At 29.2% G+C, this 9,358-nt stretch overlaps 1 long non-coding RNA gene across 1 annotated transcript in view; it reads right to left on the minus strand.

The window, feature by feature from the left end:
* Positions 1–915: 915 nt before the first annotated feature.
* The window catches only part of LOC106682011 (uncharacterized), an 11,748-nt gene continuing 3,305 nt past the window's right edge, over positions 916–9,358 (minus strand). Inside the window, exon 3 of the long non-coding RNA XR_001343336.3 lies at positions 916–1,333. This is a non-coding gene — a long non-coding RNA (uncharacterized lncRNA). The remainder of the gene's footprint in view (positions 1,334–9,358) is intronic.

The following is a 9,358-nucleotide window of genomic DNA, read 5'->3' on the forward strand; positions in this document are numbered from 1 at the left end:
ATATATATATATATATAGTGAACAAAACTAATAAAGTAGGAACGGAAGATAAGAAAAGAAGGGGTAACGGAAAGTTAAGAAAAAAGAAGAGGACAAACTAAGACATACCTGGCTTGGAAGACGACATACAAGCAAGTAAAGATCAGCGGCATGGGTGGCAAGTTACCTATAATTGTGGTTTCTAATACAAATTTCAATTAGGTTTTGATTGGCACAGGATTGGAGCAAGCTTTACAAATGCATTTAGTAGTTAAATTTGAATAGATATCTGTAAAAACAAAATTTGCTGATAGGAATAATATCAGTATTGAGTTCTACCTATACCTTCGGCAACATATGTACTTACATCTTTGATTCAACTGTAGGCTCTAACACCAACCAAAAAACAGTGGTGTAACGGGAAATAATGTTAAATGTATCGAGGATGTGATTCTCTTTACAAGGAAAAACAATGTGAAAGCCAAATTTTGTTTTCACTAAAATACAAAATGAAACTTCACTAAGCTAAGTAAAACTTAGTAAACTCAAACTTTTCAGAGTGACTGAGTGATTTCTGGAATCTAATGAGGAAAAGATGGATTAAAACAGTCAACTACAAATAAAAGTATACTGATTTTAATGCTTATGGACTATTGTTCTAATATTTGACCATTTGATGTCACTATTTACGTCACATTTTTCGCAAGGCTTTTCATATAAAAAAAAAAGTTGGGTATAAATTTACATGGTACACAATGGTAACATTAAAATGAACCTACGACATCTTCATAAAAATATCTCAATGTAAGTTAAGAAAGTGTTCCTTTAAAAAAAATAAAATTCCACTGCTTCATAGTTACAAAGAGGGCATCAATTGAATATCTTACCTGTAGGATGGACCATTATGTGCTTTTTAAAAATAAATTCAAAATGTGCTGTAGTTAAAACGTGTATATTTATGATGGTCATCACCACAGTGATAAGCTATTATAAGATTTTAAATATGAACTTATAGTCACAATGAAAGCCCTGATAAGGTTTCTTAACTGTGTGAAAGGCCATTATTAATTTTAAATTATTAGGTCTTGATGTTATATGTTCACAATTAGGGCATTGATGAAGCTTGTTGTGTGTATGATAGGTCATTATATGTCTTTTTAAAACAGCTCTTATGTTTTAAAATCACAATGAAGACATTATTGATGCTAATCAATGATTATATTGTCCAATATATGATTTTTTAAATTGAGTTTGGTCTTTTGTATCCACAATCCACAAGTTTCTTCATATCAATACTCAACTAAGGTTTCACACCATAATTGTGAATCTTTGTTCTCGATGGGATTCTAGGAACCTATAAAAAGCAAATATGATTAAAAAAATAGTAATATTAATGTTTCACAATGAATTAAAAATGTATTTGTTATTCTCTTTTTACTGGTAGTTTTAGTCCATTAGAACTTATACTCAATTTGTCGAGTCTGACATGATATTATCCCTGCTACTAAATTTTTAAGATCAGTTTTCTAATAAAATGTACAGGGTATACAGAGAAGGTATGTGCAATTAAAAATTATATATATTAAAAACCAAAGATCTTCTAGGAAAACAGATTATTTATTAACAATGTGTGCATTATGTAAAACCATTTACCAAAAATAATATTGTATCAAGAGTGTATAAAAAGAAATGAGAGCTGTTTTTTCTTTGGAAGAATAATGTGTGGTAAAACGGTGCTTCCCAATGAAAACTAGTTAAAAAATTATAGAACGTCAAATCTCCCTTCTAATGAGAATCTATAAGCATAATAGCAGTTTGCATGGTATTAGCCAAAATAAAATTTTTATCTATTTAAAAAAAAAGAAAAGAAATGCATATTATGTTTTTTAAAACGTCCTTCCATTTTTAATATTTTGTAAAACGTCTAAATTCTTTCAAATTTATAATTATAATCCAGATAAATGAAGCACAAAAATAGATAAATCTTGTTTAACATATTATTTAGTAAATGAGGAAGATGGTTAGGGATTCGATCAGTAAAGAACACAAATAATTATTTAATTAGTGCTGATGTTTAAGCCAGAATTTTAGGCCTTCATCAGAACTAAGAACAAAAAACAATATAAAAATTGTTTTATATGCTGGGGCTTCGACTTTGTTCATTAAGTGGTGGTCCCGCAAAATGAAAAACTTTGACCCCCAACCATGGTTAAGCTGTATAGGACTCCAATGGGAGACTTGGTAAAAAAAACAAAAACATAATGAATAAAAGGAAATACAGAGTAACTAGGAGATGAGAAAATGACAAATAATATAGACACATAAATACTGTAGGAAGAAAATGTATAGTCTAAGTATTTTAAGAAGACAAATGCAGTATTATAAGCAGATATAAGCACATACGAGAATAAGTAATATTAAAATTATGAAAGAGAGAAGAAAAATAAAATAATATACGTATAAAAATCTAGTAAGTAAATATATATAAAAACTGAAAATTATGAATAAAGTTATGAAAAAATTGAGACAGGAAACGTACATGTAATTAGTAAAATAACAGAATTAAAGAAGTAGAATATGTTACATAAATCAAAAGAAGTACAAATGACAAAAAATAAGATGCGGTGAATATGAATATGAGAATAAAGTAAGTAAATATACATAGATTATGAAATTTATTTAAAATTAAAGTTATAAAAAAAGTGAGAAAAAAGAAAATGTACATATAATTAATTAAATATGAAAGTAATATAACAGAATTAATGTAATAAAATAGTTATATGAGCCAGTAATAAAAATGATGAATATTAGGAGTGGTGAGTAAGAATGATGTAACATACTACCACCTCTGCAACACAGTTGTAGGGAAGAGGGAGGTAGAGAAGAATGTTAAAGTACATGTCTTCAAGAGAATAAATTTGTATTCTCAATTAAATATAAACGAAATAATAAATAAAAAATAAAATAATCAGTTCATAAGTATAAATATAATAACTTCTAATAATATTATTCAGTATTACGTAATTTATAAATAAGTTTCAAATCTGTAAAAAAAAAAAAAAAATACAATAACAATAAATATTCCAAATTAAAATAAAAGAAGTACTAAAGTCAAAATAACCAATTCACAAGTAAACAAATTATTCACCTGTTCCAAATTTTATTCTCATATTAGGTATTATGATTGTAGAGCATTGGTTTGCATTATGAGAAAGAATTGGAAAAGTGAAAATTTAAAAGAAGACAGGGAAGAGGCATGTCATATTGGTAAGGATACCCATCTTGAACTTTCCTTTACTTAGTTTCGGAGTATTTCTCCATCCTCAGGATATTGAATAAAAACATTAAAACCTTACTAATAATTGTTATAAATCCTTTTTATCATTTAACAATAATACCTTTTTTTTAAATATTTTATTTTTTACAAATGTTAAAATTTTCATGCAGAATGGTGGGCTTATGCTGAAGTTATCGCTATTTTTTTTTTTTAAATTTTTGAAAAATAAAAAATCTTAAGAAAGTAACAATTATGAACAAATTTTTTTTATTTTTTCTGTTATATAAATTTGTATTTTTATAATTCTCAAGGTGGAAATAACGAATATCAATCTTGTACATGCTAAGAATACAACAGTTTAACAAAACACAATGAGCCCGTAATGCAATTGGGAAAGATCTTGGTTTTTCCCATTAGAACCGGATATTTCAATTTTTCCTTTGTTCTCCTTTATTTATTCATACTATTCTCAATTAATATGTGTTTATCCATTGTTCATTATTGCGAACCATAAGAACTCTTTATTTTTGTCAAATAAACAAAATTAAATGAAATTTAGAAGGCAATTCATTTTTTTTTTTTTAAGGCAATCCACAGCAAAGGTGATGTTTGCTAAGTTATCTACAGGTGACCAACCTATTCTAACCATTGTGGGAGGTCAAGTTTTTCATTTTGTCGGACCGCCACTTAATGAAATAAGTCAACACCTCGGGCCGGATTCGAATTGGTGCCGCCCCCAGATCTCAGAGATAGAGCTAGACCTACCCATCTGAGCTACGGTCGGCCCTAATTTGGTATTTAAGCCCTGTCAGACTATTTAAATGAGGTTAAGACATATTAGTAATTTTCAAGAAAATTTAAAGAAGTCGGAATAATCGACTTCCAATAGTGGCACTTCAGCTCCATATGGGTGCTGCAGCGATTCTCAACATTCAACTGCCAACTTTGGCATACCAGATGCCACATCTACGAAAGAAACCCCGCCATCTGGCATCACTCGGCCTGGAAGCGTTACCCCTCCATTAAGCTCCTTCTTCCAAGCCAGGCATATATTTGTCCTAAATATGCAATTTTAATTTCATAAGTAATAAAAGATTTATGAAAGCAGTGTGAAACAACTAAAAATTTTAAAATATCCTGTTAACTACAAAACAGCCATTGAAAATCCAAATAGACATTCTGGGAATATAAATAAATTACGGTTACAAGAAAATAAAAATAGGATGCATTAAAATTAAATGTAAATAATACTAAAACTAAAAACAAAGATGAGAGTAAACAATACAGAGGATTAGCTCAAAGGTCAGTATTCTCTAGGCTTGTGACATTGTTAATTCTAAAATGTTAAAGGGAACACTCCTTAAAGAAAATTTTAAACTATGAAGGCAATAAATTATAAGTTTTTATTATTACTATATTTTGGACAATAGGTATTGCAACATTTATGATAATAAAAAAAGGTATTATTATTGTTAAATCATATTAGATAAATTAATAGATAATAAGGATTTACAACAATTATTAGTTTGGTTATTATGTTTTTTCAGAATGTCCTGAGGATGGTAGAATTTGCCGAAATGTCAGGAGGAACTAAGTAAGTAAAAGAATAGAACAAAGGAAAGTTCATTTATGGAAGATTTCTTAAGAAGTAGAGGTTAAATTAGTCGACACATTAAATTATTTTTTTGATTTATTGTGGGTTACGCCATCTCCTTTATATACTTCAGATCTCTTGTTTCACCTCATCGGAACAAAATTTTTTTTTCAACATAGACTACTATTTATCTACTAATATATGATAAATGATAATATCTTAATATATTATACAGGATAATATTCCTGATTAAAACTGATTTAACGGATAAGTTTTTATACAGAATATTTTTAAACTTTATTTTTCATATCCTGAAAAATCAAGAATATGGACTTAAATCCTTCATCCTTATCAGTAAAAATATGTTCTCTTAATTTCTTACATTATTTTAGATGATTGTATCTTTTTTTTAGCTCTGATGAAACCCTGCTAAATAAGGCGATACATTGTCTCATAATAAATAGTTTTATTATTAGAGTTATTTACGCTGCACCCGAACCATCTTCCTTTTATAAACTACAAACGGTCAATCAAAGATCTTCCAATACATAATAATTTATTGATACTTTGCTAATAACCGCTTCTCCAAACTGGAACTGATACATATCAGGAGTTTTTAATCAAATGTCAATACATTCACTTTTGGAAAGTTATCATTTAAAAATTATTATGGGGGATTACGTGTAGATAAGTTAAATTTTTATTTGAAATATGAATTTTACACCGATTTGACAAGAGAAAATTAAAATTTTGAAATAGATTGAATAAGTTTCAGGTGAAAAATTTAAATTTGTCGAATGAACCGTTACCTTTCATAAGCGGATATATTAACTTTTGATAGGAAACTTCTCATATATTGAACCAGTCTATTATTTACTAATGAAGGAATCAAGACTTTGTTCTCATAAAAAGCATTGAAACTAAATAGGCAACATGAAAAAGAAAAGATATAAAAACAAAATTAAATGTACAAATGATTAACCACATTTTTTTTCAAAATATGAAGAAGATCAGGGGTGCGGTCAAAAGGAAACAAAAAAATAGTCTAACAACTAAGAACTATTTATTTGCCAATGTTTCGCGCCCACTTTGTAGAGCTTCATCAAGGGAAAAAAGTTACAACAGCTGCAGGGAGGAAGTTGCTCGAACCCCCTTGAGAATAGGTCATTCTCTCCTCACGCACTCTCACCTCATCAGAAAACTGCCACCTCCAACGATCAAATATTGTAATATAGATTCTATAATCCCTTACAAATTGCAATAGTTTCAATATATGCGGCATATTTATGGATTGTATCTCCCGCAAATGTAGACCTTTGAATACGCATCAAATTGAATTTGGGTAATGGTAAATTTACGATGCTTAACAAAATTCTTAGCTCCATTAAAAAAATATATAATAAAAAACAAACTTTTTTAGTGCTTGCTAAACAGGTAGTAATTGATGTTAGTATTAATAATAAATAATTAACAACTAGGTTTCGTGTTCTAAACAGCCTAATTTATTATAAAGGACAATTACATGGTAATATATTAATGACAAGTCATGTGACTGGTTCATGACAACTTTCAAGGGTTTATAATATAATTACATTAATGGTTTTTGCATAAATGTACAGTATGAGTGTGATTTAAAAATATGTGACATTGTTAATAAAGAAAAAAAAATCAAGTTTAAAAATAAATTATAGATATAGCTTCACTACTTATCTACCTGATCGAACTTAATGCCTTTACTTTTATGTTTATTTATAATATAAACAATATAGCAATTTCAATGTTGCAATATTGATATGAGTTTTAAAGAATAAAAGAAATAACAATTTTAACCAAAATAAATTTGAAATAATAAAATTTATGCTTGACCTGAGTGTAAGGAAGATTACTAATATTAGGGGTATTCATGATCTTTAGTTTAATATTTTAAAGCGTGTTAAATGAAAAAACTCATGTTAAATGGAGAAATATTTCCTTCTTTTATCATGCTAAAACAATATAACATGGTCAAGAATCTGTTACTAGGTCTGTTAAATGGAGAATGACGTAACATAACAGCTGACCTCATCACCGTTTTGAATTTTATTGTGTAAGGTTACTTGCTCGTAGTTTGTGTTTTGATTGTGTTAGTATTATTTTGGATGTTTTTAAAACTAATAAAGCAATGGATGGCAATAATAATAATGTAATGATAGTTGTCAATTAGCTCATCTTAATTCTCTTTAAGTTAGATCAACAAGACACTCAGTAGCCAAACTTTCACTTGTTTTAAGCATGTTGTAATAAATTACTTAAATCAAAACTTAGAAGTAAACAATAACATGAAGTTTTGGAAGGAAAGGTTACTAAACAAGTTGCTCAGAAAATTCCCTAGGAGCTCTTATGCATTTAACATGACTTTAAAAATGGCTGCTCACAACCCTATACTCATAATAGCAAGGTGTAAAAGTGTTAAATTTATTATAATTAAAAGTTTAATATTAATGAAAAAGTGACAAAATAGGCAATTATACTTAAGCTAAGGATAGCTTATTAATAAAATAAGATAATTCCCTAATGCCTTAGTTACGTCGTAGGGTAACTTTTACTGAAGCTAGTGACCTGGGCAGAATAACCTGCAGACAATTTTTAAAAATAATTTATGTGAGTGTAACTGGGTTTTTAAAGGTATCTTATTTATTAATAATTTGGTTAATTGCTAAAATTGTTAAAAATCAATCTATAACAGATATTTTGTAACAGATTGACTTTGAGGATGGCCGAAACTTTGGACTTTTGAGAAAATAAAGTATGTTTTGAGACCTTAATTTGGATACTATTGATTTTATTTAAGCAATAAAAACAAGTCTGAGGAAAGTGAAAGGAGTACTATATTTTATTTTAAAAAATTTCAAAGATATTTCTTTGAAGTAAAATATTTTTTATTAATAGCTTCAGGGGTGTTATGAAATTTTAAGGGGCCTCTACATGTTGGCCGAGCCATGGCGAACTCAGACATACGCGAGCATGTGGATGGGTGGCTCGGCTTGGTTGGCCTAGGCTCGTTGCCGAGCCATCGAGAGTCGGTTTTTGGACACAGATCAAAGGGGTTCGTGAGGGCGCTCGTGTAGCATCTACACCATTGTTCTATGTCTAGTTGCAACTGAGAGCTGTTAGGAGGTTAAAGGTGTTTGTTGGGACTTTTTTATAATAAGTTTTATATTTAATCTTATTTATTTATATTTAATTTCCTTTCATTTTCTTTTTTTGTAATAAAAATAATACAATCCAAGTGCAATGGCTGAAACCACTATTACGTCCGCCATGCATGCCTCTCTCAATAACACTGACATGTGGATGGTCCGCACTTGGCTCGCCGAGCATTTGTACGAGCCTCCGAGCCATGGCGAGCGGCCAACATGTGGATCCACCTTTATAAACTTAATATTTTCTGCTCTAAGCATGGCGGTCCCTAGAAATGCTATTGATACTTCTACGATAAGATTAGCCCAGTACTGTACAAAAGAAATATTATTCTTTCTTAATAAAGAACGATATGCAAACCTACTTTTACATTAAAACAAATATCATTATACAAATTTAATTTAAAAGAAATAAGCTTTTAGGACCAATAATTATTTGGCTTCCAACAAAAAAAAAATTTCTATAAAATGAATAATGTAAATTAAAGAAAAATAAAAAAGAACATAAAATTAAATAAGAATTACAAAAAGAATTTTAAACAATTAGTATACACAATAAATACTAATAACAACAATTAAACAATAGTATTTTTATTATTAGTGAAAAATATTCTTTCTTTTAAAAGATGAACAAATTTCAAATTTTTAATAGTAGTAATTTCACAATTCTTGCATTTAAAATTTTTAATTTAATGTCTTCAAAGGAGTGGAGGCCTCAAGACCTCTTAGTCAGGAATTGCCACTTCTAGACTGTTCAATGCCTTAAAAAAAAAACAGGAAACAAGCGCAAAAACAAGTCTCGCCAGCAGTGGCCGCAATAGACTGATGCATTTGTATGTTGTTGTGCGGGATCACAGATCTGTGTAGTGGGAACCATGTGCTAGATGCATGATACATGGATCTGTGTAGTAGGCATGCAAAGTGTAAAGTGATGGAAAAAAGTTCATTACCTGGAGCCTATTAAATATTTTTTTCAACTGCTTTACAATAACAATGATGACATTGATAAAAAGACATATAAGGACCCGTCATACAGCCTTTCACTTGTATGACGGGTCCTTACATGTTTTTTTAAACAACTGGTTCTCAGGTTTTGATGTTTATGGTCACGATAAGGATTCTTCTTAACAAGTTTCTTCATATCAAAAGCTCATTTCAGGTTTCTCACAATTCCAGGAACCTATAAACTGTAAACAAGAAATTTGCAGGGATGTGGACAATAGAGAAAAAACAAATCATAAAAACGTAAAACTTCTCTTAATGTATATGTTAGTTTAATGCATTCTTCAGGCCTAAGACAAATAAGACAACATGAATGTATGTATGTAT

Source organism: Halyomorpha halys, unplaced genomic scaffold (genome assembly GCF_000696795.3).
Source record: "Halyomorpha halys isolate HHAL.00 unplaced genomic scaffold, Hhal_1.1 Scaffold381.1, whole genome shotgun sequence".
In the NCBI taxonomy this organism is placed as follows: domain Eukaryota; kingdom Metazoa; phylum Arthropoda; class Insecta; order Hemiptera; family Pentatomidae; genus Halyomorpha; species Halyomorpha halys.